The sequence below is a fragment of the Idiotropiscis lumnitzeri genome, unplaced genomic scaffold (genome assembly GCF_059441095.1).
Source record: "Idiotropiscis lumnitzeri isolate Australia: NSW breed Sydney's pygmy pipehorse unplaced genomic scaffold, RoL_Ilum_1.0 HiC_scaffold_34, whole genome shotgun sequence".
Classification (NCBI taxonomy): Eukaryota; Metazoa; Chordata; class Actinopteri; order Syngnathiformes; family Syngnathidae; genus Idiotropiscis; species Idiotropiscis lumnitzeri.
In genome coordinates this window covers 1,450,171-1,472,304 of record NW_028283572.1, presented here as the reverse complement: position 1 = coordinate 1,472,304, position 22,134 = coordinate 1,450,171, and the positions used below count along the sequence as shown (strand labels likewise).

Here is a 22,134-nt window from a genome sequence, read left to right as displayed (position 1 = left end):
CCGTTCTGCCTTTTTATTGAAACTAACTCATCAATAACTAATCACCAGAAGACAGAAAAGCATCAACAACTAATCACCAAGAGACAGAAAACATCAATAACTCACGGTATAAAGGTCAGTTTAACTAAAGCATCAATAACTAATCACCAGGGACTCCAGCAGGCAGAAAATCATAACCCAAGGTCAGTTTAACTAAACACATCTTCAGGATACGGTGTCTGTGTGTGTGTGTGTTAAAATAACAAGTAAGTGTCTCTGTGTGTGTTAAACATTAATGAGTGTATAAAAACATGATTATGAATACACAAACTGATTACCTATCCTCAGCCCATCTTACATTTCCCCCCTGTTGTGGATTTAAAAATCATGTCCTTACGGCTTTAAGACAGATCATCATAATGAAATCATACAACAGTGTGATCATCAGTGGAGGAGCGAAAACCTCACATTAGGGAAAAATTCCCCTCCTCCCTTCCGGCGTAGAATGAGATCCTCATAATTTGATGACCATCAGGGAATAAAACTTGTCCCTGGGGTGACTTGGTGGAGGCCCTTGCCTCGTTGTAGGAGAGGACAGCCGTCCTTACCTCCCGGATCTTCGTGTATGGTGTGTGTGTGTGTGCACGTGTGTGGACAGGGGCAAGAAGTCCATGTGTTTTTACGTTTTAGTGTCCAGTTTGAGTTCGTCATTCTCAACATTAATCAGGTTGTAACGGTACATTTGGGCAACAAACCTACGATTAACCATCATCTTTGTCATAAAAATAATGCAACATGAACAGACTAAACATAACAAAATGAAAACTATAATTATCCCTATATATTGTTTTTTTAAATTCTTCATAGTGGTCATAACATCAATAATTGTTTCATTTTTATTAAAAATTTAAATGCAGTAATGTACTCCAATCAAGGCTGATATTCCTTTGTTATGTACGTCATTAATTTCCAAACAATATCTAATCTTTTTGTTCTGTGGCTTCAACATATTTATCATCTCATCAATATTAGCACCACAGAGTACTGAGTTTCGAGATCCTCACAATAGTCGTTCTCAAAATGATATTTTTTTTTATCAATTTAGCTTTGTTAAGGTAAGATATTTTATTGACAATCTAACATTAATATGCAAAGAACATGTACATTAGTACGAAATGTAAAAAAAAATTGTGGTGGGGGGGGGGTGCGAATTGTTTTCTTCTTGGTAGGGGGGGCATGACAGGAAATAATTGAGAACCACTGGTCTAGTCACACACCAGCTCGGGTTCATTCCCTACCAGAGAAATGACATTCCATGTCCCCAGAGCTAGGCGCTTTATGTTGCCGGGGATTGGACTGCCTTTGACTGCCTCCTAGCTCAAAGGAAACCCAAATTCTTTGGTCCCGCCCACTGGTAGTGAGCCGAAGCCCTTGTATTAAATAATAAATAAATACATAAAATAAAAAAATTAATAAATTTAAAAAACGGACCGATCCACTGCTTGGGTTAGTTTGACCCACCTTGAGATCCGTTCCCACTCAGTGACAGTGTCTACAAGCCACTGCCACCAGGCCAGTGAACCGACGTCCAGGCAGTGACAAAAAACGTGATCAAATTACATTGCTCATCATAAGGTGTTTGTGAGACGCTCTTTGTATGTTTCCTCAATTAAGACCTGTTTTCCATTGGTGTATTTGAAAAAAGTGGTGAACCTGTTAAATTCACTACAAAACGTTAAGAAGATGAAAGTAATGTTTGAAGGAATATTATTTTTCTATCGACATGCCGGCGGGCGGGCACAGATAGAGAGTGATAAAGCAGCACCACCCGCGCGGGGCGTGCTGACGAAAAGGCAAGCGCTCCTCCTCTCATCGCGTCCTTATTAAGACAGAAAAAAGACGCTGTTGAATTTGACCTATTCGCAGTTCGAGCAGGTGCTTAACGCTGGAGAATATCACCACTTCGAAGTTCGAACTGCTGTTGAAACGGAGAGGTAAGTGTTTTTCGTTTGTTTTTATTCAAAACATGCCTCGAGTGCATTTGTTCATGGTTAGAGATAGTTGTGTGGAAAACACTATACAAAGTAGCACCATGGATGTGGGCCTACAACACTGGCCTAGCAAACATGTGCTCCTACATCGACATAATTGACGAGCTCCAGTTAAGCATTGAATAATTATAAAACGTCATGGTGCTTTTACTCATTTAAAGAACTAAACCGACGCGTATTTTCATCCGGTGGTCAGGTTTGCATTGAATGTGAGCACGAGGGACGCTAGCTTGTTGCGTTAGCTTTGCGGAGCTAACAGCTTGCACTTTTGTTATAGAACAACAGAATGCAAGTACCATGATAATTTCTGTCATTAATTTTTGTGTAAGACACGATGTTCACTGGTTAATTACATGATTCTTAAAGCAAAGGTTACTGTGAATGCAATTTTGGTAAGATTTTTGTAGTCACACTGCATAAATCTGTCTGTCTGTTGTTTAAACTTCAATATAAACTATTATGGTTGAAATCATTAATTGGGATGGAGGGATTGATATTTTTTTAATTTATAATTTATTTTTCTTACACTGATATTGTTAAAACTCCATTTAGCCTATAGTATTAATAATTCTCAACACAAAACTGTCTTTTTTCTTTATAGAATAAACAATGCCTTCCCTGAGATGCAGGAAGTCCCCAAAGCAGGATACTATTGAACATGCAGTCAAGGGTCTGGACAAGACTGCAGAGTTAGAAGCGAAGTATATAAACTCATTTAAAGGTATGATGTTAACGCTTTTGCTAAGATATATTATTGTTTTCTGATAACCAAGCTGACATCGTTTTTTAAGTGGTTATTTTACATTAAGAGTGTCTTGACCTTTTCTTTTGTCAGTTTCAAGTTATTTCAGTGAGCGTGAAACCTGATGGTAGGAGTTCTATCTAAATTAAGGCTGTACTTGATGACGCCCTCCGGCATTTTTATACCACAATAGACCAGTGAACAAGTCCGATATTGATAGTCTAGTGTAAAGCACGTTATACGTCACAGAGATCACGTGACGCGATCCAATATGACTGTGTATACAGTGTATGTCATTGTTATGAAACTAAATAATCTTAAAGTTTTTTTTTTACGTAACCAGGTGCCATTGACATTTGTACTTTCAGTCCTAATACATACTGGCTAATGCAATGCTGGAAAATGAATTTTGGCTGGTCTGTTCCTTTAAAATCATAAAGAAGGGCTCTGCTCTATCCCTCACAAGAAGCAATGTTTCAAACCACCCTACATTAGTATAGTGACCCAAATGAATATGATGACTCCTTATTTGTGTGCTTAAAAATATGACGAAGCTATCTTGATTTCCCTGTTAACTAGGTCGAGGAGTATTTACCAAGGCCCCTTTCAGGAAAGACGACTTTATTCTTTATTATGGAGTACAGAGGAAAATTGATAGATTCTGATAAATCTCAACGCAGGAAGATGGATGGAAGAGGCACTGTCTTTTTGTTTGACTTCCGCCGGCAAGAAAAAACTTGGAGGTGAGGCAAAGATTGAGATGTTATCTTATTTTTGTTTTTATTTAAAAAAATAAACACATACTCATCCCATAAGTGTTTGGGGAAAAATCATTCTCTAAGCAAAAATGTATACCGTATTTTCGCACCCAAAAGACGCGCCGTGTCAAAGGGCGCAACACCTGTTGAGGCCGCTATTTCTGTCTTTGTAACATATACTGGACGCACCGCCTGACAAGACGATAGCACAGCTGCTGTTAGCATAGCATGAACTTGGCAGAGCTGCCCACACTGACACAGCCGATAGCAGCCTACTATGCCCCAATAACATGAGCAATCACCCCATTGTTGCAGCAGACGCCAAGTCTCTATTGACAATAGCTGACAATGGCTCAGGCCAATATTAGGTGCATTGGCAATAGCCTACAAAGCAACGTCAGGGGAGGGACTTGGCTGCTCACCACACTCCTTAGAGTCACGGTTTCAAAAAAAAATAAAAAACTCATCATACAAGCAAACAATGAAACATAGAAATAAGATTAACACAAACATGTATCTCTCATGCCATCAATATACCCAAAAAAAATGAAAATAATACAAAAGCCACTCAGCCTTAGCTAATTCAAGCAATGCATTCTGGGAGCAGAGACCCACAATCCCATAGCTGTTTAGAGAGATTTGCATGGCTGTTTAAAGAGATGTGCTGTTATGCTTTGGACTTTTTGTCTGTTGTCTAAACCTGGGACGTTTCTTGCTTGCAATAACATAAATGATAAGACAGACTAAAACATTGTGGACAGCTGCCCTTTGTCCAGCTTTTTCCAACACCATCACCCAAACATTATAGTCAGATGGTGTATTTGTCACGGTCGATTGTAAGCATGGACAACTCACTCTTTGCCCAGCAGGGTGTGCTAACATGCACTTCCAACAGCTCGTTGATGACAAGGGCTGATGGACGTGAGTGGTACTTTGTCCATTTAATGGACGCATCGACTGACAGGGCGCTTTGTTTGCTTATGACTGCGAAAATACGGTAATTACTTTTATTCATGCGTTGAATCTGTACAAATGAAAATATAGACCATGAAGTCTCAAAGACAAGCTGTTAATAGGGTCTGATTCCAATAGAAATTTCTTGTATGATTTGATTTAGAAGATTTAAAAATTGTGGATTTCCTATTTTTATGTTTTGTGTACACAAGATTGTCTCAAAGATTAATTTCTGACATTGATTGAATAATTGTTTTTTTTTTTTTTAAATCTATTTTAAGTGTTGATGCCGCTCAAGAAGATGGCAGTCTGGGAAGACTGGTTAATGATGACCACATGCACCCCAACTGTAAAATGAAGAAGAAGACAACAGAGGACAGACCACACCTCTGTCTGTTTGCGCTCCGAGACATTGATGTTGGCGAAGAAATAACTTAAGACTATGGACCAGCTGGCCTTGGAGAACACAGGTTTGTAAGATGCATCTTTAAGTACAATAACAGAGCCCACTTGTGGTGTTCTGGTGATGTAGTTTCCAATTAGTTTGGCAATCTAATAAATGTATGTTGAGGTTTCTATGGAAGTTGAACATGCTGACTGACTGGGGGAGTTCTCCATTGTCCACTATCTGTAATTCAAATTTGTGGGTCTGAGTCAAAGTTTGGCTCTTCAGGAACAACGAACTGGTCAGGGAGTGACAGTATTACAAAGTTCTGCGTTACTCTTTTCTGGGCGGTGGCCCTGTTAGGCCATCATATGCCATATAGCAAATATCCCCATTGTGGGACTAATTAAGGACATCTTTATGTTGTGGTTTCCCTACCAGAACCAGCACCAACCCTGTATATTCATGATATAAAACACTGTTTCAATTTGATATTTAGCCTTTCTATACTGTAAAAATAGAAGACCCCAGGCTTTCCTGCGCCCCCTTGCCCAATTGGTGGTGTTCAGGAGACAACCTGGGACTGAAATATCAGTCACAACCAGTGTTGTTTTCGTCACTGATGACTATGACGAAAATACTTCGTTAACGCCCCTTTTTTAATGACGATGACAAGCTAAACGAGGTTCTTTTATGACGAAAACATGACGTGATGTACATGAATTTTTTTCGTTGACGAGACAAAATTGTTAGCATGTGGTTCATAAATTATTTTATGTTGCTTTTAGTGAAATAAAGCCACAACAGTTGCCCAACAAAATGTTTTGCTTCTCTGCTTATTTTGGAGCAGTGAGCATTGATTCCACTGTTGCCACTTTTTTCTGTTTGTAATGAAGAATCCTTTGTAGTCCATCCAAAAGTCTTTGTTATTGGGTGGAAACCTTGAATGCCTTGTTTTAACTCAAATGGACTTAAACCCATCCATCCATCCATCCGTTATCTGTACCGCTTCTCCTCACTAGGGTCGCGGGGGGTGTTGGAGCCGATCCCAGCTGTCTTCGGCAGTAGGCGAGGTACACCCTTGAATTGGTGTCCAGCCAATCGCAGGGCATACATAGACGAACAACCATCCACGCTCACACTCATGCCTAGGGGCAATTAGAGTGTCCAAGCAACTTGCCATGCATGTTTTAAGAATATGGGAGGAAACCGAATTACCCAGAGGAAACCCATGCAGGAAGGCCGGAGCCAGAATCGTACCTACGACCTCAATATTGTGAGGCCATCCTGCTAACCAGTTGGGCCACCGTGCCGCTTGGACTAAAACCTTTGTGAATAAATTGACGAAAACTAGGGTAAAACTTTTTTTGCGTTTCCGTCGATTAAAACTGGACTAAAACCCTTTTTTTAGTTTTCGTTGACTAAAACTGGACTAAAACTATAACGAATTGGGATGACTAAATGTGATGTAAACAAATCAGCACTTTGTCCAAATGACTTGGACAAAATCTAAAATGCCTGCCAAAAACAACACTGGTCACAACACGCGTCTACAGAAGATTAATTGGCATGGGCGAAATTAATTAGTTTTATTTCATTCATGAGCTTATGTTTTGTTTTGGGTGGCTAAGGCTTAAAATGTGTAAAAATCTAATCCAACCTCAAATATAATTAATTCAATAAATTTATGATGCTACTAAAACATCGAAGCAGCCTCCTCCAGGCTTTACAGACTCAGAAATGGAGGTATGCGTATCGTGTACTCATCCTGTCGTGTCTCGAGATGTTAAAATTGCAGTTAGATAGACGTGTGCTGATTAGACAAGACTTCTAATATATCTGGTGTCACAGGATATTTGTCAGTGAATGTGTATGTCTGGTTTGAGGCTCACTCAGCTTTTTCTTGTGTTGTGGGGTCCAGTTGAGTTGAATTGCGTGTCAGGTATGTTGGCCATCTGACACCCAACTGTCAGGTTTGTGTTTGTGGGGACCCCGTAGAGCCATTTTTATTGTTGACATAAATCATAGCTAATCATCTTTTCCTTCATTATCATATGAAATACAGTTAGGAGTTGTATGTGCCTTTACTATGTTATAATCTTAGAACCTACCAGCCACTACAGGTGTCCGACAAGAAGACTTTTGGCTGTCCTGTGCTCCATTGCGCCCCTGGTGGCGTTCAAAAGACAACCTGTGACTGAAATATCAGTCACAACATATCTCTACTGAAGATTAATTGTCATGCGCTAAAGTAATTGGTTTTGTTTCATTCGTGAACTTGTTAGTTTTTGTTTTGGGTGGCCAAAGCCTAAAATGTGTAAAATTCTGATCCATTTTCTTTTTTTAATTCATTAAATTAATATTCAACTTGTTCATTAGGATGGAGGACAACCGACAATGACTGAATCGGCTGAGGTTGATGCCACCAGAACATCGAAGCAGCCTTCTCAAGTTTTGACAGACTCTGAAAAGGAGGTATGCGTATCATGTGGTCATCCTGTCGTGTCTTGAGATGTTAAAATTACAGTTAGATAGACCTGTGCTGGTTGGACAAGTTTTCTAATATATCTGGACATAAATCGTAGCTAATAATATTTTCCCTCATCATCATATGATATACAGTTATGCCTAGTATATGTCTTTACTATGTTACAATCTAAGAACCTACCAGCCACTACAGTTCTCTCATTGGGAGACTTAAGCTTTCGTCAGGTTGTCGACTGCTGCATTGCCCTCTTATTGGCTTTAAGTACACAACCTGTAACTGAATTATCTGTCAGAACAGAACCTATGTGTCTACAGCAGGTGATTTGGCATGTGGATTCTTCAGATTTTTAGAAAATAGGTAAAATTGTGATCAAAAGTTTAAAATGTCTAAAATTCTGGTATAGTTTGCAATAGTATATCTATTAAATCATTTCAAAACTTCTTAACAAGGATGGAGAACATTGGCTGTGACCGAATTGGTTGAGGTTTAGATTACCAGGACCATTGAGCAGCCTCCTCGGGATCTACAAATTTAGGAATGAAGATATGCATCCCATGTTACAATCCTGTTATGGCCCGAGGTTTTGAAGTTGCAGTTACATATTGGGCTGGGCGATATGGCTGATAAGTACATAGCGATATAAGTATTTCATATGGGTCCATCGATACACATTGAATTCTTTTTTTATATTATTTTATTTATTATCGTTTTTATTTTCCAATATTTTCACTGCCCTGTTAAAAAAACATTTAATGTAGTTTTCCTCCCGGGAGCTTTTTGTTACGGTCAATTAATTTTGTTATTACATTATTTTGTCATATCATTCATCAATATTTTAGTTTTTTTTTTTTTTTCAAATAGAATTAAGACCTTTTTCTGTGCAGATTCCTCTGGGGATTAAGTATTTAATGGGTTCTCAATTTTCTCTTGGACTCTGATGCAACCCAGTCTCCTCCCTTGGACAAAAAATATGGGCTGAATCTTCCTTGGAATAACGACACAGATTCTGACGAATCATTGTCAAATCCTGCCCCTGAACTTTGCGCCTCAGACCCAGACCATATTACTATCCCAAGGCTCAGGAGGACCAAAAGTATACAGGTAAACAACCCATATAGATTTCAGGGAATCTTACAAGCAAATTGCATATATTTTATTGGTCTCCTGCCTTCTATCCTTTATATTTCGTTGTTGTTGTTTTTTAGATTAAAAAAACAGGCTGACTTTGGAATGGATAAGCATTATTACTCCAACTCAGATGACAGTGGAGATGAATATATTCCGGATACAAGTGAGGCCTCTGATTCAGACGGAAGTGAATCTTTGAAAATTGTGGACCCTCTCTTGAAGTCTAAGAATGCCTTCAGAGATTTTTCTCCCACACCACGAATCTCAAAAGCCACCTCAACGCAGGTTGTTAATCAAGGGCGTTCACCCGTTCGGAGGAGTAGCAGCACTGGTGTGATTCTTGAATTCTATGGCTCTTCAAATATTTGTGCAGTTTAACACAAATCATCCAAAATAGAATTCAAGCACATCTGTGACAGAAATTCAAATTCAGAAGTCAAACAGAGAGAACAAAAAAAAAAATCTAATGCTGCGCTTCTTCCGAAGACATATACTGTAAACATTAAATGTATGTTAGGACAATCTTGAAAAAAGTATTAGAACACCCTTTACTTTTATTTCTTGTTAATTTTATTAACCAAAATATGTCCATTTTTATTACAGATTAATGAATACAAAATTAAAACTCTAATCAGCTACTTTTTAATCGTTATATTTGTATAAACAAATGTTATACATCTGTGTGTTAACTTATACAAGAAATGACGGAAAAGCAAGGGTGGTTTAGTATTTTTTTATCGTATATAGTCTGTATAATATCTTTAACCTATGCTGATGCTGTTTAATACTGATTTAAATAATAATAATAATGTCATAATCTGTTGGTTTTACATGAACAAAACCTTTCAAGCACTTTTTAAAATTCTAAATACTACCTCTTGTCAGTAAGTTGGTTCACAGCACTGCCTTGGAGTGAAAGTGTGTAGTGCTGAGACAGTCGGTATGTGCTGAGTCGTCTGACGTTTGTGTGACTGGTACCCAGGAAGGTAGCAAAACCAGGCAGTGTGTATGTCGTACCCAGGAAGGCAGAGAAACCAAGCAATATGTATGTGGTACCCACGAAGGCAGAGAAACTAAGCAGTGTGTATGTGGTACCCGGGAAGGTAGCAAAACCAGGGAGTGTGCATAGATACAGACCCCAAAAGTGATTAAAACCAAATAAAGTCCCCAGAAGATCATCTGTAGTCAGGTGAAGGACCCTGTACTTTGTTCAACTCATTTACTCCCTTAGACGTACAAAGACGTCTTTTAATGCAATGGCGCCCTCTACCAAAGACGTATAAGTACGTTTCCTGTCTTTTTTACGTCATAGTGTACATAAGGGTCTGATGCAACCTCTGACTGAGAATCAGCCTTGTCCGCATTGTGAATCATGTAAAAATCACCCAGCAGGGGGCAGAGGTGCAAAAGATCCGCCTTGAATCTGCGCCAGAGGTACAAATGGGGGGCGGGATCCTGGGGTAGACTTATAAGTGTGGAGAGCAGCGTGGGTAGCAGCAGCATCGGCAGCACTAGCAGCAGTCGCATTAGTAGCGTTAGCAATGAAATCCTCCAAGCAAATGACGATCGAGGAATGCGTTTTTGTAAAAAAAAGCTTCCTAAAAGCATCAAGGCGATGGAGACGCTTTGGTTGAGAGGATGACGCTTCGTCATCGTCACAACAAACAGGCGTCTAAAGAGGGTGCGCGTGCCTTGCGGCCTGCATCGCCTGCCTTCGGACAATAGCCAAAGCAGCTGAGAGTCCTCACCAGATCCCCCCGAACGAGGAGGTAAGCGCTCGCAAGTTACCATTGAACATGTGGTTTTACCCCTCATGCTTTTATTGTACATATCATGCATCTTGCGGGCAGAAAATGTCGCATAAATGTGCAGTTAGACGCGAGCGTATCTCCTCCCCGACGAGGAAACAACAATACTGAATGGTGTGGTAATCATGCATACTTTCTAAAATTCACAGATTGTGCATCCCGCGGCAAGAAAGTTCCTCCTCGTCTTGTTGGTGTAAAGAAAGGTAAATTATAATATGAAACTTCACACGCCAGCAATAAAATGCAGCAATAAATATATATTTCCAATTGTTTATATTTCTGTAATTTACAGGTTGTGCATCAGGAAGCAGTGGTTCCGGATGGCGTCACACTGGATGGCAACCGAGGAAAATCGACTTTACAGCAACCCCTGGACCACTGAATGCCGCTGCCCATTTGGAGTCTGAGGAGCCAGCTGATTTCCTGCAGCTGTTTCTCACGGATGAGCTTCTGCAGCACATCGCGGATGCCAGCAATCACTTCCCAGACAATTATTTTCACACAAACCCCAGTGGACAAACACAAGCTCGCCTATTTTCCACGGACCAGCAAAGCCAGACCACAACGAAAGTGTCGGGTCTGTTTGCGCAAAGGCAAACGGAGTGAAACAAGAATGTGGTGTGAACTATGTTGTGTGCCCTTGCATCAAGGCAACTGTTTTATTTTATATCACACAAAAAAAAAGTATGTATGACACTGATGTATTTCATTTTTGTACATAGTTCAACAGTTCAGTCGTTTAGTGTTATGTGCAAATAAATTTATTTTATCAAAAACATATTTTTTGTGCTTTTTTTTGTTATTTTATAGAAGGCATGCATTATTTAGATGTTAGAGGTGTCATAAAAGCCATAAATAATAGTGTCAAAGTTCAAATTATGGTCAAAATGCATCAGTTTACAAAAAGCTCATTTTCTCAGTTTTTTCCCCAGGGATTGGAGTTTTCATGAAATTTAGCTATTTTCAAATGCCGATTGTTCAAGAATGGAAAAAGATAGGAACAAACATTTTTTTTCTGTTGAAAGAAGAGAGTCTCATCTTTCTTCGGGTGTGCTCCATGTCTATATAGCATTAGAATACAATATTCTGTGGGCCTTGCAATATTAGTCAAAACCCAGGAAAACTCTGGGATTGAGTGGGTTGCTCCAGTGAAAATGGCTGGTATTTAATGAGTTAAGACTGGTTAGGACATCCGGCTCGCAGTCCCAAGGTGCAGGGTTCGATCCCGGGACCCAGCTTTCCTGTGTGGAGGTTGCATTTGTGAGTGAGTTTGAGCGCAGATGGTTGTTCGTCTTTGCGTGCCCTGCGATTGGCTGGCAACCACTTCAGGGTGTGCCCCGCCTACTGCCCGTTGACAGCTGGGTAGGCTCCAGCACGCTATCCTTGTGAGAATAAGCGGATTGGATATTACATGTATGTGTTTATGCCCTAGGCCAGGCGAGGGCAAACTACGGCCCGGGGGCCACATGCGGCCCGTTAAAAGTTTTAATCCGGGCCGCCGAACTTGAAAAAAATTTAATGAATAAACCTTGTTAATGTTTTATTTTCTAAACACTGTGGTTTTCAAAGACAAATATTATTGTTGGAATGCTTTTATTCACTTTCATATAAAATTAAATGTATTTTTTTTCTCAGATGAGGTGAGGTTTCCAAAACACTCCATCCATCTGCTCCTGGTCCGGCCCCTCTGTCATATTTTAGAACCCATTGTGGTCCTCCAATCAAAAAGTTTGCCCGCCCCTGCCCTAGGCTTTGTGTCTTTGCTTGGTTGACTGTGTAATGAGTGTATGAATGCATTTCTTTCTACCAGACACCTTGGACTTCCCATGGCAGATTAATAATCTATTTTATCTATCCATCAGGGTCACGAATGTCATTTGATGAGTAGAGAATTTAGAGTCTCCAATTAACCTAATATACATGGATTTGCGCATGGAAACCTGAGAAAAAGCCCTTAGTCCTACTTTTCCATCTGAACCACTTTATCCTCACGAGGGTCACAGCCGTGACATCCCAGCTGACTTCAGAAAGTAAGTGGGCGACGACTCATGATCTCTTGGTTGAATAATATTGTTAGGGGCTCAAAATGGCCCTCTACAATAAAATGGCAGAAGAATATTACATACTCTCTGGCAGAAGAATATTGCGTTTTTTTGTTTTGTCCAATTAACTTAAATAAAACTTGGGAAAATTTAATGATTACATGTAAACCAGCTGGTCTTCCCCATACCAAGCCCTGGCTAAAACTGACTGAAAAATGCATGATGTGTGCCTTTTAAACTCCTCGGCCCATCCACTATGCCAGGGATGGGCAAACTTTTTGATTGGGAGGGGGGGGGGGGGCACAATGAGTCCTAAAATACATTTAATTTTAAACGAAAGTGAACAAAAGCATTACAACAATATATATGTCTTTGAAAAACCACAGTATTTAGAAAATAAACCATTAACAAGGCTTATTCATTTAATTTTTTTCAAGTTTGGGGGGCTGGATTGAAACGTTTAACGGGCCACAAGTGGCCCCCGGGCCGTAGTTTGCCCAAGTGCCCTAAGCCAATTGATTCTAAAAAATAACAGTTTTCTTCATCAAAACAACATTTTATGATCAACATAAATGTTAGTGAGTACATAAAGGTATACTCATTCGATCTATCATAACCCCATGCACTTAGACTGTACAAAAAAAAGAAAATTTTTATTTTAAAACCTAGTATTTCGCCATGACGTCACACGCTAGCGTCAAGTGCTTGGCGCTAAAAACCCGGAAGTAACAGCGGCGCTCGGTTTGAAAGTGGAGAGTTGTGCATGGTAGGCGAGTTCGGGAGAAATGTTTGTTGAACACGAGGACTGTGGCGTAGAAGATGGTTTAACAGCGATCTAGTGCGCACCCAACCGTGATGGCTGACCAACGAAATAAATGTGGACCGACGGAGTGGACTGACAGGACGTGGAAAACAGGTGTGTGGCATGTGTGCGTGTGCACGAATGTGGTAGCGCGTTCACTATGGTGGCAGCGATCGCAAAGCAGCAGCACCACTCCTTGACAAAAGTATTGTACTTTCTCTGATGTTTTGGGTTTGCTCTGCTTTGGGGTTTGTAGTTCTGGCCACGCAAAAGTAACAAAGCAAGTTCTTGGATGTCTGCTTTTTTCTTGAACTGTTAATTGGTTAACATCGTGGCTCTTATTTTTATCTAATGTATGGAGTTTGGTGGCTATCTATATGCACAACTATATTAGTTGCACTTGAAATTGCATACAGAAAATTAGTATAAATAGGTTACGCTATAAAGTATAACAATATTAACAATCGTTATTGTTGTTACTGTTTATTTATTTTATTTTGCAATAACTGTGCTCCAAGCTTAGCTGTTGTGCCAGCTGCCAAGTAAAAATATGTAATCTCACTCAATAATAGGAATAAATACTTAACTAACATCTCAATTTTTCGGGTTGGGCTGTGGGGGAGGGGAGGGTGGCTGCCTGACATAAAGCAGACTGTCCTGCACATGCGCAGACCAGCCGAGTGTGTGAAGTGTGCGTAAGTGCAGTACCGGGACCGACCACTAGACAGCGATCCTGAGTAATTTTTCCGCACACACATTTCTAGCACACTCGTCTTGTTTTTGTGACCTTCCTGGGAAGCCCTGAAACTTTGACAGGACCTCCCCCTGAGCTTCTTATCACTGAATTCAATGCTCTTTTTTGTGGGGCCCAGATTTTTGGTCCCCACAAAAATTTTGGTCCCCTACAGTGGGTGTGCTGTCCGATGTTGGTCCCCAACATGTAGCTTATACAAACACACACACACACCCCTACTTGTTTTTGTGACATTGTTGGGCCACCTGAGCAAAACTCACATTGTGGGAACCACCCTTTCTAGTGGTTGTACAGCTCTGAAAAAAATCAGGCAGTGTCCAGGAATTTAGTTAAACACAAAAAACACTTCAAATTACCAATTAATGACCTGGAGGTCAAATGAGTGACTCAAGTGCATGTAATTCAGTCACTGTAGCCCAAAGATTCTCTGGGCCAGTGGATGAACCATTATTCGTCTTGGACAGCATTGAAGCAGGCCGTAGCCTGGTTTCTAAAGCTGAAAGACTTACTGACAGAGTAAAGGAAAATAGAAAGGAGTTAATCACATTAGGTGAAGAAGGCAAGATGAATTTATTCAAGAGAACTGTCAAAGGAAAGTATTTGACCTGCAACGACTTGGATAAAGCAGAAAGAGAACTTGTGAAATACTGTCAAAGGCGAAGTTTCAAAAAAGATTTAGCCATATTTGAAAAACAAAAAAGGGTGAAGAAAAGTAGCCCACTTTACAAGTTCAATATAGTACTTCAAGATGGTGTCATGAGGGTTGGTGGACAGTTGAGCCACGCAGCCATGCCTGAAACAGCAAAACAGCAAGCCATCTTGCCAAGGATTCACATAACACAAAGCTAGTCCTGAGATACATTCATGAGATTACAGCTCACGCTGGAAGGAACCACATGATGGCTAATCTGCATCAACAGTTTTGGATACCTCGAGCTGCTAGAGTCATCAGAAGAGTGCTACCTGACGATCCGCCTTTCAAGAGAATTGGCGTTGATTATTTTGGTCCATTCTAAGTAAGTAGGGTTAGAGGACAAGTAAAGAGATACGGCGTGATTTTTACATGTCTCGCTGTACGAGCCGTACATCTGGAAATTGCATCTTCACGTGACACAGATGCTTGTCTCAACGCAATCCGAAGATTTCTTGTCAGAAGAGGACAAGTGAGAGAGATGTATTCTGATAACGGAACCAACTTTAGATCAGCTGACAGTGAAATGAAGAAATCAATCAAAGAATGGAACACTAAGTAAATCGAGAAACACTTGCTGCAAAAAGGTATTCAGTGGCATAGCAATCCCCCAGCAGGTTCCCACCACGGAGGAAGCTGTGAGCGACTTATTTGGTCTGTGAGAAAAATCCTGAATGTCACTGTAAAAGAACAAATTTCGGGTGAAGAAAGTCAATATACCTTGCTTGGTGAGGCTGAAGCAGTTATAAACAGCAGGCCTATCACAAGGACATCTTCCGACCTCAACGACTTGGAAGCACTCACACCCAACACTCTGTTGTGGCTGAAGGTCAAACCTGAGTTACCTCCTGGAGTCTTCTGTAAAGACGACCAATACGCCCCAATACGTACCTCTGGGAATGAGCTGGTCAGCTCTTTAAAGAGTATTATGTAAGTTGAAATACATTAATCCATTTTTCTTTTTTGGACCATCTTTAACTGTGTAGTGTGTAATGTCTAAAATACAAAATGATCTGATTTTAGGGTGCAGTTGACGACTGTGGCACAGGTCCTCGCTCTACAAGTGCTAATAGTCTTCGGCAAAGAGAAAAATCTGCCATAAGGTACAGAAAACATTGGCATCAGAGTAAATGGATGCATGTTTTTGCAATGTGCGAGGAAACTGGCGAACTCAGAGAAAACTACGCAGGCTTGGGAGAACATGCAAACTCTACACAGGAAGGCCGGAGCCGGAATCGATCCCACAACCTCTGCATTGTGAGACCATCGTGCTCACAAGTCGCCCACCGTGGCGGCCGTCCATTATGAATGCCATCCCACCATCCATTATCTGTACGGCTTCTCCTCACAAGGGTTGCGGGGGGTGCTGGAGCCTATCCCAGCTATCTTGGGGCAGTAGGTGGGGTACACCCTAAACTGGTTGCCAGCCAATCGCAGGTCACACAAAGACAAACAACCATCCGCGCTCACACTCACACCAATTTAGGGTGTCCAAACAACCTGCCATGCATGTGTTTGGAATGTGGGAGAAAACCGGAGAACCCACGCAGGCGTGTGGGAAACATGCAAACTCCAAACAGGAAAGCCGGAATCAATCCCGCGACCTCTGCATTGTGAGACCATCGTGCTAACAAGTCGCCCACCATGCATCCCTGCTAAATAAATGATTAATTTTTACATTTTAGTATTTGTAAGCGATCTTGTGTTCATGACAGCATTTTCAACAGTGTGGGTGTTTGTATGAAAGCATTTCACTCGTGTATGGGCATGAGCATGTTTCAGTTGTATTTATGAATAACAATAATTTCACAATTGTGCCTGAGCGCCTTTCACTGGTGTGTATGAGAATGTTTCACCTATGTGTATGAGCGCATTTGACGAGTGTATGAGCAACAACTATTTCACTAGTGTGTATGAGAGCGTTTCACTCGTATGTATGATAGCGTTTCATAAGTATGCATGAGCAACAACAATTTCACTGGTGTGTAAGAGTGCATTTCAGAAGTGTGAAGCGATTCCTGACTTTTGTCCCCAACGGCACCTCATACTCCCCATCTCCCGCTCACTTCTCCTGACCCCATGAGCCATCCCCGTTGCTACTACATGGAGATTTGATGTGTTTTTTTGTTTTTTTTTGTTATTAGCTTCTTCAACATCTCTTCTGATTCTCATCTCTTCTCTGGCGCTCGTCTCCGCCTGTCTGATTTGAAGTCGACCTCAGAATTTGCACTATTTTGACATGACTTCTGTGGTAATCACTACTGACATATTGTGTCATTTGCTCAATAATACATTAAAATTATAATAAATAATAAAAATGGGTCCGGTGCCGAGCTCTGGCTTCATATCTTTAAAAGTGGTCTTCTCAAATCTGTTACTAATGGCCTCTAAATCGGTTGTGGTAGAGAAGGGGCAAATTAGACCTTATGGCATCTTAATTTGGTCAAGTCTTGTACCCATTTTCAAGGCCAGCGACTATTGCTTTAGCTATATACAAGAAAAGGATTACTCTGAATATACACAACAACAAATCCCAGATGTCCATCCCAAATGTTGTTTCAAAATAATCCAGTTCAGATGATAAACAAATGTATTGGTATGTTGAGGTCATTATTTCAAATCAAAATATACACTTCTTTTTCAGACAATGGGGAGGATCGAAGAAGTGGAAAAGTTGCAGGAGTAACTTCAAAACAATGCAAAGAGACAGAATCTGGAAGAATGTCAAGTTTGTCCATGTTTATATTTCTGGAATTTAGTGGGCGTGCATCTCGAAATGTTTGGGGATGGTTCGGGCTGCCAGACAAGACTTTCACTGCGAGCGCTGGACCACTGGATGCTGCGGCAAACAGCGGACTTCTTGCAGCTATTTATTACCAACAAGCTACTCCTGCACATCAATGATGCGGATGGCACAGACTGCTTTGCAGACAATTATTTTGAGGCAAAACCAAGAGGTCTGTAAGCACTCTGAAAACAAAGTAAAATATTTGACACCCACGGCAAAGAAAGCCATGCTACAGCATAGGGCTGGGCGATAAACCGAAAATTTACCGTTACCGAAATTTATTACAATGACCGAAATCATTTTGCCCATGTCGGTAAATTCGATGAATAAAAAAAGAAAAGCCTTTTGTCTGCGGCAATGTTCATGCCCCTTTAAGACCGCTACAGCGCCTCTAGTCATGTGACTCCACCCGTCTGTCGCTCTCGTTGCTGGCGATTCAAATCCAGAAGCTTTCTCACCACCCACAACACAACCATGCTGTGCTGAAAGTTCAAAGTGAGAAGCAAGGTTCGACAAGTGACAACAGCCCATGAACGGAGGCGACACCATACGAGAGAACGTCTCAGAGGTGGACGCGATAGCCTAGCACTAGCTAAAGATAAAGCTCGTCTAGTTACGTGGCGCGCACAGGATTTAAACGCTTCATGAAAGCCGTATTTCCCGATATGGACTACATCGGGCCGGGAGCTTAGACATGTCAAGCATTTTGCATCTACATCCGACTTGTGGTCGGGTCGCAACATGGATCCCTGATTGAGCCTAACTGTGCATTCCATAGATGACAAGTGGCGACTGCGCAGCAGAGTACTCGAGACGGCACATTTTCCCCGATAATACCCACTTGTTTATTTGGCTTGCATTGACATTTTCTTTCATTTTATTTCGCGTTTTTTTATTTGCCATTATTTACATCATGAGAGCATCTTGGCGCAATCTATATGCAGAAAAAGATTTCGCAAGAGGTACCCTTTTTCTTTGTGACATTGTTCAAGTCATGCAAAGCAAGCTCAGGGTTCGCGGTTAACCGCTTCCCGATTGCCCGGGGCAAGTGAAATTTGGCCACGGGCAAGGTAAAATTATGGGCAACTTGCCCGACCGGGCAAGCATTTTTTAAAGCAGCCAAATATCTTTAATTTTGACGAAAACGGTGGTGTGATCTGTTTGTGTGCACTGTATGGTGATGGTTTAACCCAGACAACCCCTTATGTTTTGGTATGGTCCATTGGCCTTATCGGGGGTAATGGGCGGGCGCTACGGGGATCAGTTAGTTCAGTGAATGTCGAGTTAAAGTGGACGTCAATAAATCCCGCAGTATTGGAACTCGCTGTCGTAGCATCCTCATTTGAAGTTTGAAAAACACAACAAAAACCTACGATATTTTGGCCGAAAATTGACAGCCGGAAGTTTTCTTACCTTCTGCGCATGTTTACGAGTGGCGACGAGTTCGTTCAAATCCGAACATTTCGGATTCCTCTGACATGACTAAAATAGCTCGAATATTTTTAAGTAGACAATTCAGTTGTGAGTAAGGAAGGGAGTAATATTTGATTATTGGCTGTTAATTCATTAGCTCCATGATGTGACCTGACATAGTGTCAGTGACTGTGTTCTGTTTATGCTATGAAACTTATGGAGGCAGCACCACAGGCACTGGTCTTAAAGGAATACACAAATTTGCCACACTCATAATTTACTCATGTGATTCCTCAATTAATACGCTCTCCTGGACTTAAAATTGATCATCTGGATTGCTGTAATATCATTTTCCCAATTTAACATGCAGATTTGTTAATTATTAAAACTACAATTAACATTTTCAATAACTGCACAGGATGATACATTTGCTCTTGTGAGTAGGGTTTCATGGTTGATGATGAAAACAAGATTAATTTATGCTTATCAGATTATATGTTTATTTACATTTGTGGCGCACATTTTACAACCATAAACATTTTATTCTTAGAGAAAAAAAATTGTCACTTGCCCAAGTCGGGCAAGTAATTTGGCCACTCGGGCAAGGCAAATTTTAGTGGCACTTGCCCTATGGGCAAGCAGTTTTTAAAGTTAACCGCGAACCCTGCAAGCTATTTGGAATGTTCATACAAATGATTTTTGTACTTTTATTTTTCATTGAAAGTAAAGTGTACCAGTTGGTCAATAAAAAAAACAGTCAATATGCAATTCCTGCATTTATTTTGATTTTAGTCCACGTGGGAATTTATTGTGCATTTATCGTTATCGAGGTAAAATTGCTCGATTTCTCGCGATATTGATTTGAGGTCATATCGCCCAGCCCTTCTACAGCATGTATACAGTGTGAGACGTGTTGTGTTCACTTGCTCCAAGGCAATTGTTTTTAAGTGTATACCACATACCCAACGAATTGTGTAATTTGTATGGCGGGGTGTACACATGCGTTGCAAAAACACATGCACACACTGTCACTCACGCACTTCCGTATATAGTTTATTTCAGCACCTTTTGTCATGCTGTTTTTATTTTATAGAAGGAAAGCATTATTTTGATGTCTGAGCTGTCACGAAAGAAAAAATAGAACTGTTGAAGTCAAGTCAAGCTTGTGCTTGAAATGTTTGTTCTTAGTTTCTCAGTTTTTCGTGAGCAATGGGAATTCAGTTATATTCAAACGCTGTCAGGTAAAGGCTCCATATTTTTATAGCATTATAGCACACTATTCTGTGGGCGCTAGAATTGAAGGGTTTGCGTTAGTAAAAATAGGTGGGATTAAATGAGCTGAAGTGTATCTCTTGAGTGCTCCTTAAATATTTGCCTGTGTTGGTATATTTTATTTTGGTCGTGTCATGTTTATTCTTACGCTGAAAGAGACATGAGGTGTTCGAAAAAAATAAATGATTTTTTTTTTCCCGGTCAAAACTACCAATGGTGTCTGTTTTTTTTCCCTCCGTGAAATGTACGAGTTATCACTTTGACGCACATGATGTCACGTGGCTGGAGGACTGGAAACTTGCACGAACAACATTTACGTTGAAATGTAACAATGACACATATATCGACATCTAACAAACATGCATGGGCATCTAACATTGACACTTACATTGACGTCTATAACATAAACCATTACAATCACATCTAACAAACACGGACATCTAACAGACACATCGACATCCATCATAAACATTTACATAGACATCGACATCTAACCAACCTCTACATAGACATCTTACACACATCGACATCTAACAAACATTTACATAGACATCTAACATAAACACATCTAATATAGACACATAGATTGACATCTAACATCGACACATTGAGATCTAACATAGACATACATTGACATCTAACATAAGACTGTTACATCGACAACTAACATCGACACAAGGCTTTGTCAAATGACACGTCATGACGACATATACAGAGACACAAGGCACAACAGCATATTTTTGGTACAAATTGAACCCGATATGTTAGCTACCTCGTTCGACTTAAAGGGTTAGCGAACTTGTTATGGTGGTTGAGGCGTGGTGGCTACCCAGCTCGTGTAGTGTATATTAAACTTAAGTTAATAATTTATGACCAGTAAACACGGATGTTGTAACGCAAAACAATGTTCAAATGTTAGTTTTTTTTCAACACATTTCATGAGAAAAAGCTCTACTTGTCTGTGAGAAATGTATGTTGTAGACCCATTATATAACACAATATTACACAATTTTACATTGGAATTTCATTTAATAAAACATTGACAATTATCTTTACAAACACTGTGTATGATTCATCTTTTCATTTGTTGTTCAATGAGCAAAACAGTGGCGATCAAAACAGTGCAAATTAAATGACATTTTATAGGTATCTGGTTGCAATACAGTGAACCCTCGCTACTTCGCGGTTCACCTTTCGCGGGTTCAGTGCTTCGCGGGTCTAAAAAATATTCGGGGGCATTGTAGTTTCGCCGAGCGGCACGACGGGGCGCTGGAGTGGTTAGACGGCCGGCGTCCGCCGAAGAAGAACGTGGGCGAAGAGGAGAGTGGACAAAGAAGAGCACGTTCCCCCGGGCACGATTTGGGGCGACGTTTCGCGCGGTTCGGACCGTACCAGAGCTCCGGCCAGCGTGCGTGGCAGTTAAGCCGAAGAGGAACAACTTCCGCCCGGGCACTAGCGGGGCGACATTTCGCTCCGTTCGGGACCGTGCGAGAGCTCCGGAGGAGACCGGCCGGCGTGCGTGGTTGTTAAGCCGAAGAGGAACACCTTCCGCCCGGGCATGAGCGGAGCGCGAGGCTGTCAGTTATGAATGAATAAATGAATAAATAAATGAAGAATGCCAGGGCACACCGGACGGCGTACCAGCAGGTAAAAGTCGAAGTAATTAAATAAATACAAAAAGAAGTAATTGAATAAATACAAAAATAATGGCTGGGGAATAAAAAAATGTTTTAATAATTTTTTTTTTTTGTTATAACATGCATTTCACCCTCTCTCTCTCTACCCGTATATATATATATATATATATATATATATATTATTATTTTATTTATTTATTTTTTTAAGCATTTTTGAAGGTGCGCCGCTACTTCGCACTTTTTTTTTAAAGCATTTTTGAAGGTGCGCCGCTACTTCGCACTTTTTTTTTTTTAAGCATTTTTGAAGGTGCGCCGCTACTTCGCGGATTTTCAGTTTTCGCGGGTGGTCTCGGTCCCCATTAACCGCGATAACCGAGGGTTCACTGTAGTAAGTTACATTCTAATTTACATTGACAGGTAATGGAAATGACTACTGGTAACC

General features: G+C 40.6%; 1 long non-coding RNA gene across 1 annotated transcript; it reads left to right on the top strand.

Annotated features, from left to right (window-relative positions):
• Nucleotides 1–7,249: 7,249 nt before the first annotated feature.
• On the top strand, nt 7,250–9,359 carry LOC148315931 (uncharacterized). Its single transcript, XR_015840519.1, has 3 exons — nt 7,250–7,344; nt 8,306–8,458; nt 8,563–9,359. It is a non-coding gene; the product is annotated as an uncharacterized LOC148315931 (long non-coding RNA).
• Nucleotides 9,360–22,134: the final 12,775 nt, after the last annotated feature.